Source organism: Pan troglodytes, chromosome 13, assembly GCF_028858775.2.
Source record: "Pan troglodytes isolate AG18354 chromosome 13, NHGRI_mPanTro3-v2.0_pri, whole genome shotgun sequence".
NCBI classification, from domain to species: domain Eukaryota; kingdom Metazoa; phylum Chordata; class Mammalia; order Primates; family Hominidae; genus Pan; species Pan troglodytes.
In genome coordinates this window covers 46,517,013-46,537,206 of record NC_072411.2, presented here as the reverse complement: position 1 = coordinate 46,537,206, position 20,194 = coordinate 46,517,013, and the positions used below count along the sequence as shown (strand labels likewise).

The following is a 20,194-nucleotide window of genomic DNA, read 5'->3' as shown; positions in this document are numbered from 1 at the left end:
CCAAACAAATTTGTGTCCACATTCTGATTCTGCCATTTACTCTCCATGCCATGTGCCCCTGGGTGCATTTCTTAACCACTCTGAACTTCGGTTCTTAATGCTTAAAAATGGGGAGCAGTATTTGTTTTATAGAATCTTTGGGAGTATTACACAAAATTCTAAAGACAGTGTCTGGAGCCTAGAAAACGCTCACTAAATTCTGATTATGACTGTTTCAAGGTGTGACTAATCAGCATGCCAGGAACCCTACGATGGAGGTACTTCAGTTTCTGGGCCCTGCTGAAACATTCTTGAAAAGCGGAAACAATAACCGTAGCCTGAGATATTCGTTCCTTTTTTTTTTTACTCTTTGGAGAGTACTTAAAAAAAGAAGAAAAAAGAAATAGTCGTAGTGATTGGCATGCTATTCTACCTCTACATTTCCAGGAAATATACATGGTACTTTTTCTTATAGAAACAGCATCTCCCCCAAAAAGAATACATTCTGAGATGACTTTTGTCACAGCACTTAAAATATCTGATTCCTATTTGTCTCCCCACAAATGTGTAAATGGCTTGAGGGCAGTGTTGCCCATCTCAGCTCAGGCCATGACATACAAAAATTGTTTCGTTAAAGCAAAGGTATAATGAATACAGCAGGTATATTAAAGATTTAGTATACATTATCATATGTAGAAAAAAGCTTTGGGTAACTTTATGTCAGATTCCCTACCACCATATTAATAACTTTTTGAAATTCACTTTGTGACAGCTATGTTATTTTGAATACTTGAGTGGGTTTGTTTTTTTGTTTTTGTTTTTGTTTTTAGTTTGTATTTAAATCAACTGGCACTCTGCCTTTCTCAATGACACCTTTGAGACTTGGGAGTCAGGGAGGCAGAGAGGCAGTGTGGGTGCTCAGAAGAGTGTAGGCTTTGGACATCTGGGCTCAAATTTGGTTTCTACTTTCATACAAGCCATAAGACCTGTAGCAAGTTGTTCAGTCTAACTGCATCTCTGCTTCTCATAATAATACTCATGTTACAGGGCAGTTGTGAAGAAATACTGGTAACAGGTAAAGTGCCAAGCACATAGTAAGTGATTAATATTCTGTCCCCTTCCTCCACTCTTCTTTGTCACTTGAGCATTCACTTTGGGTTGGCATTTAGTGAGCTCCTTCTGCCCGTCAACAAGTCAATCAACATTTAATACATACCATGGGTAGATATCTTACCCCTGTTCCAAATTTCATTATGAAAATTGGGCTATTTTCTACTCAAGGAAATGAGCATGCAGAAGTACCTTCTATACTTAGAATCACAATCATTTTAGCTATTTTCCGCTTAATCTGACGGTTTCTTTGTTCCCATCATCTTTTTTAGTGAAGCACTTTGGTGTTTCTGCAATCCTTTGCTATCATTCTGTGCTTGGGTATCTCAGATCTCTCTTCTTCCCCGATCCTTTGAAGACATCAGAAAAGAAGAAGCACAAGGTCTCTTGACTATACGTTTGCCACACAACTGTGTGGATTGGTTAGTTAATAGAGTTGATTAAAACACTTTGTTTGATTCTGCTTAAGCATACCAGAAATACATTCAAAATCTACAGCTACAAAATGTAAAGAAGGTAGTCCAAATATAGTACTACATAATGAGGCTCCCTGTTGGTAGTATATAAAGCAGTTTAGAGTATAGCTTCAAATTCTAATGAAGATCGTTTTAAATCTTGCACTGAATTGTGAATTTAAAATTCCCATGTTCTCCATAAGTATCTGAAGAGGGGCATGTAAATACCATAAGTGAATTAATTACTGCCTTAAGTTGGTAAAGCATGTGTGAATCCAAACTTTATTCTTGAACTTGCACTTCTCTTCCCAAGGTTTTTTGAACCATTTCCTATATGCTGAGTTCTGAGTACCTATTTAACTACTGAGGACATATAAAGAAGGTAGTTTTCTTTGCATGGATTAAATGTTTCAATCTCTGAAAATCACCACCACCACAACAAAAAGTCTGCCCGGCACCATCTACATGTACATGATGAAATTCCTAAAGCAGAAAAGATGTATTTATAATCTGAAACTTACAAAAACATGACAAACTGTTACCTTCACTTTTGTGCCCCCTTTTTTCATTAACAGTATTAGGTCGCTTTTTCTTTTTTTTTCTCTTGAGAAGAAACGAAAGACGAAGTGGCAAGAATATCTTTCACTTTTGCTCACGTTTTGGTGGTGTAATATTGGGACCACTGAAGTAATTGGACAACTTTTCCGAGCTGACTCTTCTGAAGTAAACCCAAGGCAAAGGGAAAATGGAGCTGATGGCGCCCACATGGCGCCCACCCCAGCTCCTTCAGAGACTCCATCATTTCCACAGAAGGGCCAGAGGCCCTGCCAATATCTGCACATCACTGGCATGATAGACCATAACAGCTTCTTCTGAGCCGTTCCGCTCTATCGTGTCAATGCGTACTCGGGGAGTCCTCAACACACGGATCATTGACACGGCACTACATAACGGCTCCTTAGCAGCCATTATTGGGTATCAAGTCAATGCCTACTCAGGGAGGCTTTATCGCAGAGGCCTGCACGAGCAGACACATTCCGAATACTAAAATTCCTTAGGAAAATTAGTCATTGCCCATGTGTGATAGCTGTTTTCCATTTTGAATTTTAACCATTTTGGGAAAAGGAAGAGAATGGGAAATACCAGTAGAGTCTGAAAAGCCCTTAAAAAATGAGTGCGAAAAGTGGAAGGGTAGAGTGGACATAGGAAGATGATGAACTTGTCATTTTTTCCTTTCCATAGCTTCATTTTATTGTGTCAAAGTTGCAGAAAGCACTTCACTTTCATCGAGGCTCTTTTTAGGCAGAGTACAGCCAAGAAAACTTTTTTTATGGCTCAGATATAAATCCCAGAAAACGTAGTAGAAATGATGGCAGGATCTCTAACTGTAAAATAACAGTAGTGTTAGTAGTGTCATTATAATAACGTTATAGAACTCTGCACATCAAAAATACCACATTTTATCATGATCTCTGCAAGAGATTTCTGTTGGTAGTCATTCTAGACTTCTAATAAATAATACGTTGAGTAGGAAAGGTTCTGTGAGGATCCAAATAATAATGAAAATGACAGTGGTGATATTAATAATAATAGTACAGCTCCCATTTATTGTATCATTATTATGTGGCAGGCATTTGTATACATTATCTCATTTAATTTTCTCAGCAGATGTGACAAATCAGGAAACTGTGGCTTAGCAAAGTTAAATAACTTGACTGATGTCATGCAACCACTAAGTGACAGTGGTGGGATTTGAACTATATCTGGGGAGAGTCATGCTCTTACCATTGCATTGCCTCTAATGATCATCACTTTCAGGGAACTAGGTGTTTAATTAGAATATCCCAACCCATTGTCTGCTTACTGATCAGGAAACTGAGGCAGGGTAATTTTAGTAATTCCCCCAAATAATAAAGAGAGTCAGAATGAATACCAGAAAGCAACAAGAGGCAAAAACAGCCTTTCTCTCTGACAACATGTTAACCACAAACAAGACATGGGAATTTCAGAGCCTCCGTTTGTGTTTCAGAAGGAATGTCCACTGTTGCCATCAGTCCTGAAAAGATTTCCTTGCACCAAATCAAAATGGTTCGAGTTTGCTGTTGTTGACATTTTTTTTCCTTTTGTGTTCTGCTTACTGACTGACATCTGCTATCATGCTAAGCAGGTGTTCCTATGTAAACGAACGTGCCCTGTTTGTGTTTCGCCATCCTCGCTGCTGCGCACCCAAATGAGCAGCGTGATTAAGAATCCTGTAAATTTTTGAAAGGAAACGGATGGCTACCCTACTAGAACATAATTACACCGTTCCAACATCCGCAGCTCACTGCTGCAGCAGAGTTGGAGAACAGCAGAAATTAATAATATATAATAGCATCATTCTCGTAATTTATAAATGAAATAAAGTAGAGAGGAGATTCTGCTGATATGCATTTTCTCCTTAATTCTAAAAGACAAAGTATAGATTAGAATTTTAGTGGGGTGAAACCTGGCCAGCAGTCTCCCACTAGTTGCCTGATTCATGATAGGAGTGTTTTTGCTTAGGGAAAAGAGCTAATATCTTTTATTAGGCCAGAGGAAAAAAAAAAAAAAGAAACATGAATAAACAAGGCCCTCTAAAGGCAACACTAAATAAAGGGGGTCTGAAAAAATCTCTGTGGATTGTGTGCCCACTGTATTTAAAGAGATATTATTACTTTAAGATTTCAACATGTGCTGCATTTTTTCTTTCATTGTAATAACATACCACCATAGGTCACCCCTTCTGAGAAAAGAGGGACTGATCAGTTAAAGATGTGGCCCAACATAAACTTTATGTTAAATAGCACTCGTGTAAATTCTAGAGATCTGCTGAACAACAATACACCCATAGTTAGCAATAATAGAGTAGATTTCATCTTGTATGTTTTATCACAATAAAAAAGAACATTCATGCCTTTTTAAAAACATTATTTTGAGTACCCAGTATGTGCAAAGGAGCCTCTTATTACAAATCATCGTTAGATTAAGGGAGTTGATGCTTTTAGTCAACCATGCTGGAGAAAGAACAACACTTTCTAAAGAGGCAAATAAACTATATGTTAAAAGTAACCAGTCCATTTCTCTGTCACATAGGGTTGTGGCAGGCACTTTAGAAACTTTAATGTTTTTCTAATTTCATTTACCATAGGTAAGATGCCTAACAAATGGATGAGCTCAGTTGTTTCAAGAGTTTGTCTCCCATGAGCCAATGCCCATCACACACACACACACACACACACACACACGCACGAGCAATTATTCTTAAGAAAAATAATATTTATAGCACTTAAAGTGTTATTTAAGCAACTTTTCCTGCTTAATTCCAAAGAATGACAATACATCCAAAAAAAAAAAAAGTCATGGATTTTCTTCCTTTAATTAAACTTAGAGAACATGAAAATACTTTTTGCCTTTCAAGAGAAGCATGTCCATTTAAGATGCTTATTCATTTAAGCAGTATTCATTTAAAGGTCCCCTTGAGTATTACTCTATGTGTTTTGATTTGGTTCAGAGAAAATAAATTCATTTAATAGATTTATTTCATTAACAGGTATTTATTTAAGTGGGTTCCACTGTATTTAAATCTCCAAACAGTTTCCATTACTTCCTTAGCTCACTTGCTCCATGTTGACTAATTTTAATAAGCCTAAGGTGCCTAGGGTCTTATTGAGTGTTCAGTTTGATCAATATGGTTAAATTAAAATTGTGCAAAATATAAGCAAATGTACTCTAACAACACAGTGAAAAATGTGCTGTGCACTAAGCATTGATTGGTATGCTGTGGACACAGATATATGAAGCTGAGTGGGCCTCTGAACTACCTGGAAACTACCACTCTCCTCCAAAGCTCCCCTGGCTTTAGATACATCCATGTGATCTCCCACCCATTCATGGAGACAGCAGCTCAGATACCCCCATTGAATTAGAAGGGGAAGGAGATTCATGTCAGGTGTTTTGCTTTTTGATTTAATGGAAAACAGCATGTAAGGCTCACAGTGAAATCCTATATAAAGAAAAAAAGCTAAGATTTTATAAAAGTTCAACTTTGAGTATTGCTGAAATGCTTTAGGTAATAAAGAATGCAGGCCCTAGTTCTTTTTCACAGAATAACTTTTTACCGTAATTATCCTTAAATTTTAATCATTTGGTAGCTTGAATTCTTTTTCAGAGATCTTACTTGTCAAGTTTGTTTTAGCAAATTACAAAAAAACAAAAACAATAGCCAATCTGATTTTTAAAGTATACCAAAATCAGCTTTGCCATTGGTACTGCATTTGAAAACCTAGTAAGCTTTCTAACAAATTCATTGCTTTCTATATAATTGTAAAGTTAAATAGATAACTGAATACTTTTTAGTGGATTCCTTTTAGTATGAATAAGTTTGTATCTTCTATTCCTAAATCAATTTCTTTACATTTCCCTTTTTCTCTTCTTTTTTTCTCCTTTTTTGCCTGTTTTATGGCAAGCATACTTAATATTCAGTGTCAATCTTTTTAAGCTTTTCAAAAATCTACCACAATCACTTACCAATCATAAGTATGTATCATTCGAAATTGTTCCTGATATGTGCTGGCTGTTGGGGCAGTTTCTTTTTCCTACCTATTGTGTGCCTTTGTACCTATCTTTAATCTCTTCTTGCTAAGTGATAGCTACCATCACAACACTGGCTTTCCTTGATAGCATATCTTCCTGCATGTCCAAAACTTAAGTTCACATGAGCAGAAGTTGATCTTATCAAAGGTAAATCAGAAGTTAAAAAAAAAAGCAGAGAGATAAAAACATCAAAAATGTACACCTTGCAAGCAATGATGTTGAATTTAGGAGAAGTGTGTTCTATTGAAATGAAAATCATTTTCTAGTTTAAACTGATCACGGAAGTTTATATGCATAATAAGGATTTGAAGTTTCCTATCAAATTAAGTACAGTGTTTGAGCTTCCTAACATTTAATAATACCATCACCAATACACCTGCAAAATAAAATAATGTTTGAGCCCCAAAATCGTCAGAAATATGTAGACCAATACCAGTTCAGAAGAATTGACTTTATTTTTGTAATGGGGCCAAGAAAAATTCTTAGGTTTTTGTTTAGTTTTGTGCTTGTTAATCTTGATTTTTCCCAGTGTTTCGCATGTTTTGAGTTTTTAATATCAAAGGTACTGCTCTTTGTAAACAAGTGTAAGTTTACCCAGGCAGCTTCACTTACACCCTTCCCTTGTAATCAGATGTGAAAATTACACCCTCCCTTTTGGATACATGATAATTACACATTTCAACATGCAAAGAATTGTCTCTGTTTCAGTTGTTGGAATGAAAAAGCTGAGACATTTCAGTAAAATATATTATTATATTAAAGATCATTTCCATAATTGTTTTCGGGATTTGTAATCAAAACCATGATCAAGGTAGTCTTAGTTTTAAAAAGAATACACATGGAAATAAGGAGAGGATAAAATTAATTGCCGAGTTCCACTTGAATGACCATTCTTTTATTTAATGAAAATACAGTTAAGTACATTATATTCTTTCTTTAAAAAAAAAAACAAAAACCTTCTAGTACCTTATTTGACATTTTCTTTCTCCATGTTCGTTGAATTACCTATTTTTTCAGGTCGACCAAAAAAATGTAGAAATACACATTTTTGTGATCAAGGTGAAAAATTTAGTCAGAAGAGAGATATAAATACAATGAAGGAATCTTTTCAAGAAAAGATATGTTTGTTTTTGTTTGCAAGAGTGCTTTTCAGCCAAATATAAAATTTTGTAAACTCAGGTAAGGCACCTCACACTTCACAATCAGACTTCTGGATTCATCTAGAGTATCACTCATATCATAGGTAAAAATATATGTCACTATTGGTATAAAATACACTGAAGCCTTAAAAATGCAGAGGTTTTGGCAAATAACACTAACTCAAAAATATCTTGTATATCCAAGGAGAGGGTTTAAAATCACCGATTCCTTTTTACTTTCTTAAGCTAAGAAGAAAATGAAGAGAGAGGCCAGGCGCAGTGGCTCACACCTGTAATCCCAGCACTTTGGGAGGCCGAGACGGGTGGATTGCCTGAGGTCAGGAGTTGGAGACTAGTCTGGCCAACATGGTGAAACCCCGTCTCTACTAAAAATACAAAAATTAGCCGGGCATGGTGGCGAATGCCTGTAATCCTAGCTACTTGGGAGGCTGAGGCAGGAGAACCGCTTGAACCCAGAGGCGAAGGTTGCAGTGAGCCGAGATCGTGCCGTTGCACCCCAGCTCAGGTGACAGTGTGAGACTCTGATGCAAAAATAAATAAAGAAATAAAAGAAAAGGAAGAGAGAAGGCAGCATTAGATGGCTGATGTTATGGCTTCGTGAAACAGTTTATGGCATAAAGAAATAACTCCCCAACTCCTTAGTTTTCCAAGTATGTAAATGTTTCTGCTCATCCAAACACTAGCATAGGTAAGTGAGGACACATATTTCATCTAGCCCAAATATATTTTTTAAAAGAATCCCTGCAGATTTTTTGCTTCTATAAAAAATATCCCAACCCAAATTTCTAAAAATTTTGATTTTTGGAATTAAATGATAATACTAATTAGCATTTACCTATAATCCTTTTCTATTTTAAAATCATTGCATAATCTGGCATTTATATTTAATTTTCTAAATCATTTTCCCTAGAGAGCATTCATGTAATTTTAGAACTTGGAAGGAACCAGGATTTCAACTATACTCATCCACAGACTTTTCCCATTGGGTAGAAATTGAAACAGAACTGACAGAACCAGGATTTGAATCCCAGCCTTTTGACTCCAAATCAGGGACAAGATGCAGTTTTGTATGTTAATTATTTTTATTGGTTTTGATATTGTGGCCCCAAGATCCATAGTCTTATTTTCATGCTAAGTGACTCTTTACTCTGAAGGGCCAGGTTATAATTGCCATGTATGCCAAGAGTGAAGGGAGCCAGGACCAGAAAATTCAGTATGCCCGGGTGGTGAGTTTTTAGACTTATGGAGCTGCATGTTCTGAACTCCACGTTCTTTGGTTTTACTGCTCCTGTGTTTTTTGACAGTTGCTTTTTTTTTTTTTTTTTTTCATAATTTCTGTACAGGCTGGGCAGAGAGTTCAGGAAATGTTCCACCGTGTACTGACATTCCCCTGGCAATAAGTGGGTTCCCACTTCAGTCGCATTCCACTAAGCCTATTTTGGCACCATAGAGAGGGTGATGAGAGGGAAGAGTCAGTGGAGGAGAAGACAGGAAGGTTGCCAGGAAGGAATTGAAAGGCATATGCTCCTGGCCCCATTGCCTGTGTCTGCCTTCACCACCTTTAGCTTCACAAGCAGTGGCCATGGCAAATAGGAAAAGGTTTGGGTGGGAGAAATACAGAAGAAGCCATTCCTGATTAGGCCATGTGTCTTCCACTAGTCTCCATCAGAGTGGGCTGACTGATCTGTGAAGATCTGGGATCATGACTCAGTATAACAAGAAGAGTCCTACACATTTGATTCAGGAAATTTGGGCTCCTGGCCCACCCAGCCCTGCCTTCCAATCTCAGCGTGGCCTTGGACACACATCCTTAACCTCTCTGGGCCTCACATTCCTAATGATAAAATGCAGGGACTGGACAGAGATTGCAAACTGGTGGCTGACAGATGTTTGATTTGTCCCACACAGTATTTTAAACACATTTGAATTGGTTGCCAATATTTAAAAATTGGGCTATTTCACACACACACACACACACACACACACACACACACACACACAAAAATCCAGATTTCCAGCTCCCCTGGAAAACTCAGATGATCTGGTGTTTCGGGCCCACATAGCTGCATGGAAAGACCATGTGGGAACAACTTTGAGTTCCGTAAGAAAAATCAATCAACTTCCCTCACCTGCTTGGCCTGTGTAGACATTTGAGTGTGGGACCCCAATTCTCTCCAAGACTCCTTTGAAGCTCTAGTTTTAGAATTCCAAATATGATTTGCTTGACCATAAGAAATATACTTAATCCATAGTGGTTTCTATATTCACGGCAGAATGCTAAGGTATTTGTTTATACAATCAGCATCAGGTAAAAGTTGGAACTATCTTAGGCCAAATAAATCAGCCCCATTTAGAACAAATGCTGACTTTGAAATTTGATAATGGGAGGCAGGAATAGCTCAGCAAAGATAGCCTTTGAGGTAGTTACAAGAAAGATGGTTTGGCTCCTGACTCACTATTACCTACACAGCGAACTGTGTATTTTGCAAATTATCCAAAAGTAGATTCTTTAAAACCCAAATCAAATAATACAAGGCCCTTCAGTTAACATTTTTTCACATCTCCCACTCTAAACTAACATCTTCATGAATATTGAGATCATGAACTTTTTCTGTTCATGTAATTGCAAACAAATTATATTGGCCTGGGAACTGTTTGATCTTCTTCAAAAGTAAAGGAACTACATTGATTTTAAAAGTTATATTTTTATAAATCATATTTCCAAACGTATCCACTTTAAACACAAAAGGTAACATTTGCAACTCATGGTTATAGAGTGTTTAATATTGTACAAGGTGCATTGACAAAAATATCTCATTTGATCTTTACAACAATTGTAGGAGCTAGACAGAGAAGACATTTAATACAAATGAGGAGTCTGAGACCCAGAAAAGTTGGATGACTATTGGAAAATTGGCCTATTACTTGCTTAATGTGAAAAAGAGCCGGGATTCAAATCTACAGCTTTTGGCTCCATATTTAATGTTTTCCATGCCATCAGTATGCTTCCAGTGTCTTAGGGTATGTGTGTGTGTGTGTGCATGTGTGTGTGTGTGTGTGTGTCTTACCTAAACACTGACTTTTTCTCTCTCTCTGTCATGAACAAGAATTGAGAGGTTAAGTGGGAATTGTCTCATGAATTGTCTCAATGTTTTCTAAGTTGAATGAAGAATCTTTTTTGGTAGCTATTCTTAAGTGAATGCTGGATTTTTATTAAGGGAAGCTAACAGATATTTAAAAGCACCCTCCATATATAAAAGCACAATCCATGGAAGCATAGTGCAAGGAACAATGATATAGACAAATGGAGGAGGGGCAATAAAAAGTCATAAAACAGGCAGGTAGAGGTTTCTGGAAAAATAAGGTGGTGAGGGAAGAGTCTAACTGTAAAAGTAAAAAGGTAGAAGATAGAACCATTGAAAAAAAAAGAGAAATATCAGAAATATAAAGAGAAATAAGCAGCAAGAAGACTCCGTAGTAATTTAAGAAGTGAAACCTTTTAGGACAGAGGTAGGAGAGAAATGGGAAACACTGGAGAGGAAGTAACAACTAGGAAGTGTGGAAGAAAAACCTGCAGGCCAGAAATCTGAGCAAAGACTTGAGAGAGGATGGTGGTAAATGTGAAACATTGAACGGGATGTTTTAAGGGATTCAGACATTGAGAGGAAAGTAAATTTTCATCACAACACCCCATGACGACAGGCTCAACACATTTGGATTATGAGAAAGGAAATTAACATGGTTAGAACGAAAGAATAAAAATTAGTAAGAGAAATCTTTGGATGTCAATGGAGAGGAGGAGAAATGATACTAAAAGGAAAGAAGGCATGGGTGGAAAGTAGAATGAGATGAGAACCTATGGTAGGTGGAGGTGAAAAATGAAATGCGTCAGGGAAGATCATGACTGGGACCGCCGCACACTGCAGTGATGAAGACGGAGAAGCTATTCTTCAGGGAACCTGCAAATAAAAAGAAACCTTAAGATGCATTTGGAGGGAACCCACCCCAGCAAGGTGAGAAAGCAAGAGGTTGCATTCTGCAAAAAGAGAAAATGAACAGGGAGAAGGGGGAAAACTAGGGGAAAGAGAAAACAGCAAATCAAAGTTATGGAGCGTACAGCATTGAGAGGAATGAGGCATTCTGTTGGAATTATTCATTTAAGCATATGGGTATTGGCGTCCCTTTTCTAAAACCGGATCCTCTCCCTTATTTCTCATTTTTCTATAACAGTATTATAATAAATTCACATGGAAAAGTACAAGGATGAGCAATTTTTTACTTTAGAAATGTTTCAAAAGGGGAGGTAAACTTGATGGTTATCTGTCTGAAGGGTGACGCACTATAGTGGCATGTGAGAATGGGGCCAGAGGTAATCATCAGTTTTGAAATTGTTCTTTCAACAAATTCATAATGCATATAAAGTAACTCGTGCACACACTTATGGCAAAACATACTCTAGATATTAATTTATATTGCTTATACTGAAGATCTCTTGAGTTTTCAAAAAGTTTGATTTACAGATTTTTCACATCAAAAATTTTTCGTAGATTCTATTTTGTAATTAAGATGTGTAGACTCCTCAATAATTCTTTGCCTTGATGCTGTGTATACTCATTTATCTAGATTAAAATACTTCCTTGCCCTGAATGTTCTAAAAGTGTACCCCTTGGGGCTCTAGAATTTAGAAGTCTCCCTTCCCCAACTATTTCTAGTCTACCTTTTCAATTGAGTTAATATAATGGCTTTAAAAATACAATTTCCATGTTGCTATAAAAATGGGGTTAAAAGTCATAACAGGCATAAGAAACAGGAGGAAATGAGAATTGTGTACTTTCAGTCACACCCTGGCCATGTGCTTGGGCCATGTGCTCAGGCCACATACAGCATGCAGCCCTCCGGAGTGGGCTGTGTAACCCGGGGCACACTTGAGGTCAGGGCACATAGAGGATTAATTTACTGAAGGTGGTAGACAATCCCTCTGCCACAAATGCAAACATTTTTTCATAAGCGCCTGAAGCAATTAGTTCTCTTCAATAATAAATTTAATCTTTTCCTCCTTCCTTTCTTTCCTCTTCCTTTCTCCTCTTTCTTCTCTTTTCCTCTATAAACGCTGGCCTTTGTCTAAGATCTTCAACTCAAAGGTGTAGATGCCAGGAAAGAAAAACAAAATCAATGTATTGTGGTACTAACAAATAATGCTATAATTATTAGAAAAAAAACAGATTGAAGCAAGATACAAAAATTCTCAAAAGCAGCTATCTGTATGAAAATCTTTTCTACTTCTAGAGAGTATGTGAATGACTGTATCTTTCATATCGTGAAAGCAGATGCTTACATGCAATCACCTTTAAAAAAAGAAACAAAATATCACAGTAGTGACATTGCCTATTTTATATGAGTAGGGAAACTAGCCAAATAGCTTTGGGAACATTTATTAGCCTTGTCCTTTTTTTTTTTTTTTTTTTTTTTTAACTTTTAGTATAGAGAGAAAATAGAGATGACAGGTAGGTGGCTAAGTAAGGTGACAGGATGGCAGACAGCATTCCTATCAGGGCAGAAAGAATTTATAAGGGAGCTGCCACTTATAGCGTAATACAGCTAAGTTAAGAATTGCAAACAGAGTAGGGCCAAGCAACATTTTAAGAACAATTGTCCTTAAACATTCTTGTAATGCTAAGTCACTCATCTTTGTTTCCCACTTGCTTCCTAGAGTTAAGAAAAGTTCTTTCCTAACTTGGGTTGCTATGCAGAGATGTGAAATTTCATTGGCTCCAAATGCTTTTCTGTCTAGTAGGGACTACTGGGAACCCTGCTAATGTGCATATTGATGTACCCTGTAGCTTCACAGATGATGAAAGAGCATATTACTTATTTCCACAACAACAAAGCTAAGAGAAATTTGAAAGCAGCCAGTTATTTTACCTGGGGACTTTCTCCCAGGTGACGGGGCTATGGAACCATGGAATTTAAATATGGGGGCCGTCCTATTTTCTAAAAAGTTTTTATGGGGAGCCATAATATCACTCCCAAGCAGAAATCAAATCAAATAAAAGACTATTGCTTTCATTTGCATTTATTTAGTCAACTATGCCTAAAATACGGAAAAGATATTATCATGCTCATTCAGAGTGTATTTTATTCGTTGTTTACTAGACTGGACTGACATGATATGATTTGTGCTTTGCGGGGTCACAACAAGCTACTAGCAGGACAATTTGCTGAATCAAGAGGATGATTGTGTCTGGTGCCAGTCAGTCGCAATTAGGACCAGGATCAGGGAGGCCCGGGGCTTGTGCATCGTCTTGGGCAAGCTGCATAGAAATCAGCTCACCTGAAACTAATTGTCACAACAGAGACCTTATGCAAATGAGCCCTGGGGTTAGCGTGGGAAAAGAAAAACTGTCGCAAAGATAGGTGACCTGCTGAGCAGGGGGTCTGTTGCTGGGGAAATCTTTGTTCAATGAGTTTAAAAATGTTTTCATTGTTCAAAGTCCACCCCCCGCACCCCCCCCCAAAAAAGTAGCATACACACTCACTAAGAGTATGGCAAACACACTCATCTAAAATTCCAATAAAGCAGAAGCCTGCTTTGGAGCATGCCATAAATTGGGAGTCTTTATAAGGGCTACAGCAGGAGAATAATTTCCCTTTGCAAGGGCCCTTAAAGTTTAGGTGCTGCGGATTGCAGAGTGGCCTACCTTGAAAATTCACTTGCAAGGTCAAGCCTATTGCTAGCCTGGCAGGACCCGCACAGCCTTTTCTCCCTGCATTCCAGCAGGCCACCTCCACACAGCCGTGAGGGGTGCCTGTGAACTAGACAAGAAAGGCCTAGTTTCTAATTGAGCTTTACTGGTATCTCAGGTAGAAGAGAAGGGCCAGGAGCACTCTCTTAACACATGGCAAAAGAATCCGGGGAAACAATGGCAGTTTCTTGAATTGTGGTTTCTCAAATACTCACAAGTTCAAATGAAATGCAAGCATTGTGAAATTCCAGGAATGGTAATGCAGCCCAAGTGGTAATAGATCATAAAAATTTAGCAAAAGAAAAGTAAAAATTATTTTTAAACTATGATTCACTTTGTTTTTCAATCCCTGACAAAAACACGTATAAGTTGGAAATGGTGTTTGATTTTATTGTAGCACTCATTTGAAATAATCTTTAATATGTTTGACTTTAGAAAACCAGATGAAGAAAAGTTATTCAAAGGTAATGATAAACATTTTTATACGTTACTGTAGCAAAGTTGCCTTTGGGTTCTTCAATTGATTTTTAGCTTTTCAATCTTGTTTTCGTAAAAACATGGGCTAACATATTGATACTTCTTAGCTTTACACTAAAGATTTCCCAGTGACATAGTAGATAATGTATATTCACACAAGAGTATTAATATAATATCAAGGAAATGAAATAGAGTGTTCTAAGCTTTAGCAGTAACAGAGAGCATAGATAGTTTGCATCTAATGATTTCAAAGAAAGAATAATTTGAATTTAAAAATGTAGGTGAGAGAAAAAGAAAGTTTCATTGCATTGGCGTTGAATACAAATGCTATTTTGTTTGGCAAATTACTGGACCTAAGAAAGTGTTTTCATTGTGTTTCCTAAAGGGCTGGATTGAAATTTGGACTTGTACCTGATAAGCAAGCTCAGGAATTAACTTGGTAGCCACCACAAAACCTAAAGAAAGTTAGGCTTAGAAGTGCAACTTAATCACAATTTAGATTAAAACACACGCGCATACACACACACATACAACTCTTTTGTCCCTTCACCACTGTCTGAAATAATTTCCACATAAGAGACATTTCACAGTGGGTACGAAGTGCTCAGCTTTCACTCATCAAACTTTAATCGGAACTGCATTTTAGTTTTTGAATAAAGAACACTTAAAAAATTTAGATGCAAATTATTTTGCATTATTCATGCTCTAAGTGTCCTTGTAGATTTAAACACTTCTGAGGCCACCTTGATTCAAGTAATTACCTAGGCCCTCACTGCTCCGTCATGAATAAGGTATTTTGTACAAGTAAAGTATGCACCCGATGAGCTTTTAAAGTGGCTTTACACTGAACTTGTGTATTGCTTCTTGTGCATGAGTGAGCCGAACATGCGTCGCAATCTGTCTCAGGTGGGAAACCCTGGCTGGGCATCCATGGGTGACGGGATGAAACCCGAGCGTCTCCTTCACACACATGCTCTTCCTTTTCTCTACCTAAGAATGTTCCTGCCTGATTCTAGTAGTTGTTTTAAGCATTTAAAAAAAGCAATAGATTCTAGGAAAAGAGACAGGGAAAGTGACAGTGATTCCGCTTAACCCCTTCATCACCAGAGATTATTGGAAATGCCCACTTTTCAGGCCGCCTCATCTCCATCAGCAAAGGCTTCCTTGTAAGGTAATAAGTCTCTCTCATTTTACATGGTTCTGTACATCTGTCTCCCCATCTGTCAGCCCAGCATCCTGAGCTATTAGAGCTAGGTGCTACCTCCACCACGGTATTCACACGAAATGGAGCGGGCTTCAAACTCAAAAGTAGCTGAAGAATACTTACAATGGAAATGAAAGTGACCATAGAGCATAAATCTGTAAGTTTATCCACACACACAAAAAGAGGGTTTGTAAGAGTTAAATGTAACTGGCTGAAGCTTATAGCTGGCGTTTGTTACAAAGTACCCAAGCCTTTCCTTTCCAACTCCGTGGCTTTGAAGAATTATAGGAATTTTATGATGTGCTGTTGGAGTTATACTGGCAGAGATTACAGAAAAGGGGTTAAAGTTGGTTTATGGTAGAAAAAAAATTATGCAGAAACCAATAAAAATAAACACACTCAAGTAGACTAAACTTGCTGGGCTTTTAGTTTTACTTTTAACAAAGGAAGTTTAGATGAAAGTAAATGTTGCAGCTTTTAGAAAATTAGTTGACACTCATACTTGATCATCTTTACTACACAGTGGTATAATTAATATTTAAACATTCTAATAATGCAGCTTGCTTTGCATGCACTTTTCAGCCTCGCGCAACATTATATTTTATCTGGAATTGTGCTAGCATTTTCTTGGGTAGTGCCCATTTTCATAGAGTTAAATTTAAAATAGGGTAGGGCCTCAGCTCTTATTGCCAGTAAAACATCAATAGGAGAGTGAACAGGTTTCATACATCTACCAGACAGTTTATTATTAAGAACAATATTTATTTGAGATAATAGATAATATATAAATTTTGTTTCATTGCCCCATGAATGTTTTTAAATGATCAGAATAGATTAAGTTTGAAAGTTGCATTTGGCTGTTGTCCACTCACTGTTCAAAACAGGAGGATTTTGATGATGTCAAGGCAGTGCGAAATCAGCAAGTGATACATGAAACATGGAACCCCCATGCCTGCCCATTCATTAGGGCATCTGACTAACATAGTAAGGAATGTTTATTTTCAGTACATAAAATTGTAGAACTTTGGGAGCATCTTCTGAATTGCAAAAGCTGAACACCCAGGAACTTAGTGAAACAATAAAAATATAGAGAAGTAAGCTAATTTGAGAGAAGCCTGAGCTAGTTTATTTTCCTATGAGAAGTTTCTTCCTGTTCCAGTCTCATGGCTGTAGGTGGTAGGGAAAAGTTGTTTCAGGTGCTGCCCTCGGCTCAATCCCTTTGAAGAGTGCAAGGTGCCCAGTGTTCTTGATCTTCTAGTTTGAATGATGAGAAAGAGCATTCTACCTTTCCACCATCACTTAAGTGTCCTTTGAAATTGAATTTGCATGCACATATTTACTGCTCATTCTTTTTAAGTGAGTAGGTGTGCTGAGCTTCAAGTCTATTTTGAGACTCAGCCCATGTTAACCCCTTGAGGCCCACTTCATGATAGGTACTGCCCTGTGGGAATCCTGTCATTTAGTGAAGCATGAAGCCATAATAGATCCACAGCCATACCACCATTGGGGCATCTCATTTCGATTAATTCCCTGAAGCCTTTGGTGCTGTGGTTTGCACAAATCAAATGGCGCAAATGAGAACTACAAAATTAGGCACGTTAAATTTCACAAGAAAAAAAAAAGATAAGTAGTAGAAAAAATAGCCAGTGTAAAATATTACTACACAGGAGCCGTACGTAAACTAAGTTCCACACTGAAAGAACCACCAGATCTCGAGAAGTAGATATCAAGAAACAGTTTGCACTGGCTGTTTTATTTCCTTATGTCAGAAGGAAGTAGGTTTTTACAGATCCTTGGACATGATCATCTTTGTTTCTGATATTCAGAAACGGAACCAACAGTTTGGTGTCTATTTATTTTATTTGGTTTGTTTTTGAGAAAGCGAGTTAAATAAACTCAGCTTACAAATAACTAACAGCCCCTGGACTATTTAAAACCTGCTATTGAGGTGGTAGAGATAAGTTGAACCCAACAGCTGTCACATGTATGGGTTTGACAGATAGGTAAGTCCAAGAGTGGACAAATTAAAAGCATTTTTCATATGCTAATCTCCACCTGCACAGGAATAATTTTTTTTAAGGAGGCAGTCTACTGGCAGAGCAAATTCAAGAGCTATCAGTAGTACATTACTTCTAGGAATTATGACATGCAATAATGAATAAATACTTCAATGAGAAAAGTCTGCTGTGGAATCTTAATTCCAGATGGGTGTCCTGACAGCAATGTGCCAGCAATATTGTGGAAGGAAAAATGACATATATACATACATATATATATACACGCACATATGTATATGTATATATATGGCTTTTAAACTTGAATAATAATTTCTTCCATGTGTAAGAGGTTCACAATTATATCTAAGGAATTACTTTTTTAGTTGCGAATAGAGATCAAAGTGAAAACAATAGTCTACCTTGCCCTTCAGGTGGCAGTTACATGTGAGCTGCATAGTGAGTGTGAGAGACAGTCAAGGATGTCAATCAGAACCTACAGATTAACCCACAGCAGTGAAATCTGAGACGGTTTATAACAAGTAGATAATAGTTTCAGGCCTATGTGAGAACGCATAAACTAAAACTTCATGCTGGGACAAAACAGGGCAGGACATTTGAGGTAGAGAGTGAGAAAACCATACTTTTATTATGACAAAGCCTCTCCCATACTTGTTGAAATGTCACTGGGTTGTTATTAAATGCTCACCATTTCTCTAGGTTTTATATTATTTTACAAAAAGCTTTTGGAGTTTCCTTTAATTTTGATAAACATTCAAATTTGTGCATAATTTCTGCACTTCAGCTTTGAATGACAGAAAATTTCCCATGCTTGTTGAGTTTCCTTTCAAGTAAGAAAGTAATTCTGGTAATAAATAAAAATGTTACATTTCTTTCTTCCAATGTTATCAAGTTAATAAACCCTTACCTTAGTTTATAAAGTCAAAATTCACTAATGTATTGAAATGAGAACCGAAATACTCAAAAAGAAATCTTAAACATCAAATAATAACGAGGGCAATGAATGAATGGTCATGGTTATGGATGGTGATGATCTAATGTAAGGTCCTATCTCTTTTTAATAGAGAGTCCTTAGGCTCAGACAATTTAGGGTTAAAGTGCCTATAACCAGATCAGAATCCTCAGTTATTACATAGTACTCTTTTAAGACCCGTGAATTAAGTTATAATCAATGATTACAACACTGGTATCATTTATTAATGTACCCTTCTCTTCTAGGGTAGCAGAGATCAGTTTCTGACACCTTAGAACTCTTCATGTGCAAGAGGAAATTGAAACAATAACAACATATTTAGGCAGTAGGCAAAATGATTTGCTTTGGCTTTACCTACAGGGAAACTTGGGCAATGGTCATTAGACTTTTTTAATGGAACTTCAAGTCTGATGCCTTGTGACCAGGTGCTAACATGGAAAAGAGTTAGCATCATTGACATTCTTTGATTTGGAAGCACATAAGAGGTAGATAAGGAGACAACACAGGCGACCCACCTCCAGGCCAGGAGAAGAGGACAGTTCCTGGAATGTCTGCAATGTGTTACTATTTTTGTCACACCTATGTGAGGCCATCCATCTGGTCTGAATCAATCAGTCTCATCCCAGGGCTCTGCTCCTCTCCCAGCTGAAATAATACCCTTCTTTCCTCAGTGCTGTCTTCAGGAGGGGCGCTGCTCAGGACTGCCTGGACAAGGCCAATTAATGAGGCTGTGTATTTGCAAACGATGACCCAGGATTAGACATTGGAGAAAACTTTCTTTAAATTCTCTATAAACTCTGCTCTCCTAGAAACAGTACTTGAGAAAACCGGATGAATCATTAGACAAATAATTGACCCCAGAAAGCGAAAGACTGATGCTACATTACTTTGCATACGTACATCTTATTTTTTAAAGAAAATGTCCTTGCCTTGAATTTAAACCATGAACTGGTCTGCTGTTATACCCAAAGTAGATAAAGCCTGGGTGTGAGGCATTCACCATGACTTAGCCTGAAGTATTTTCTTCGGCCACTTCACTCTCCTCCACGCTACATGTTCAATTTCCCTGCACCTCTGTAACAACCCTACACCTCTGCTTCTAGATCATCTTCTTGGCATTCCTCATGTGCACATCCTGTTCTCTAGCAGTCCTTTATCCATGCCGCCTCATCAGATTCCTGCACACCTGACAGCCTCTTGCTTGCTATTTCAGCTACTAGACTACTGACCTCTATTGTACATGCCTGCAATCCCAGCACTTTGGGAGGCCAGGGTGGTAGGATGGCTTGAGCCCAAGAATTTAAGACCAGCCTGAGCAACATAGTGGGACCCTGTCTCTACCAAAAAAAGAATCAAGGTATGCACCAGTTAAGCCAGCCACGTTTTAGGACCACATAGCACTCTTCCCACAAGAGACCTCAAAACTTAATGACACTGGCTTTGGCAAATTCAATAACATGACAT

At 37.6% G+C, this 20,194-nt stretch overlaps 1 protein-coding gene across 5 annotated transcripts in view; it reads left to right on the top strand.

Annotated features, from left to right (window-relative positions):
• Positions 1 to 20,194, top strand: part of ZEB2 (zinc finger E-box binding homeobox 2) — a 132,159-nt gene that overhangs the window by 26,371 nt on the left and 85,594 nt on the right. The window lies entirely within an intron of this gene.